This window comes from Colobus angolensis, unplaced genomic scaffold (genome assembly GCF_000951035.1).
Source record: "Colobus angolensis palliatus isolate OR3802 unplaced genomic scaffold, Cang.pa_1.0 Scaffold59, whole genome shotgun sequence".
In the NCBI taxonomy this organism is placed as follows: Eukaryota; Metazoa; Chordata; class Mammalia; order Primates; family Cercopithecidae; genus Colobus; species Colobus angolensis.
Genome location: NW_012119487.1, coordinates 11,285,044 through 11,285,826, shown reverse-complemented (window position 1 = coordinate 11,285,826; position 783 = coordinate 11,285,044).

Sequence of the window (783 nt, the reverse complement as noted above, 5' to 3'; positions counted from 1 at the left end):
GGCGCCATCCCTCCCCAATGCCTGCAGGCGGTTCCAGGCCCCCAGGCCACACCCCATGCCCTCTCCCCTGATCCCAGGTCTGAGCCCCCAGCCTGCACCCCACACCCTCCACCCCTGACCCCGGGTCTGAGACCCCAGCTCGCACCCCACACCCTCTCCCCTGATCCCGGGTCTGAGCCCCCAGCCCACACCCCACACCCTCCACCCCTAATCCCACTTCTGAGTCCCCAGCCCACACCCCACACCCTCCACCCCTAATCCCACTTCTGAGTCCCCAGCCCACACCCCACACCCTCCACCCCTGACCCCAAGTCTGAGCCCCTAGCCCACACCCCACACCCATTCCCTTGACCCCAGGTCTGAGCCCCCAGCCCACACCCCACGCCCTGTCCCTGCAGATGCTGCTGCTGCTGTTCCTGGCCATCTCCTCCCTGGGGAACTGCAGCGCGGGGAGCCCAGGTGAGTCCCGACCCCACACAGCCCTCCCTTCCCAGGGGCGCTGCCACCTCTGTCCCCAGGATCCAGGGCACACGTGCACAGACTGGCTTCTCCCAAGGGCAGGCGCAGGGTGAGGCTTGGGTGGCAGAGACCAGGTTCCCTGACCTCCTCCCAGTGCTCCCAGTGCCCGTCCCCGAGAATGAGCTGGTGGGCATCGTGGGGGGCCACAACGCCCCCCAGGGGAAGTGGCCGTGGCAGGTCAGCCTGAGGATCTACAGCTACCACTGGGCCTCCTGGGTGCACATCTGCGGGGGCTCCCTCATCCACCCCCAGTGGGTGCTGACC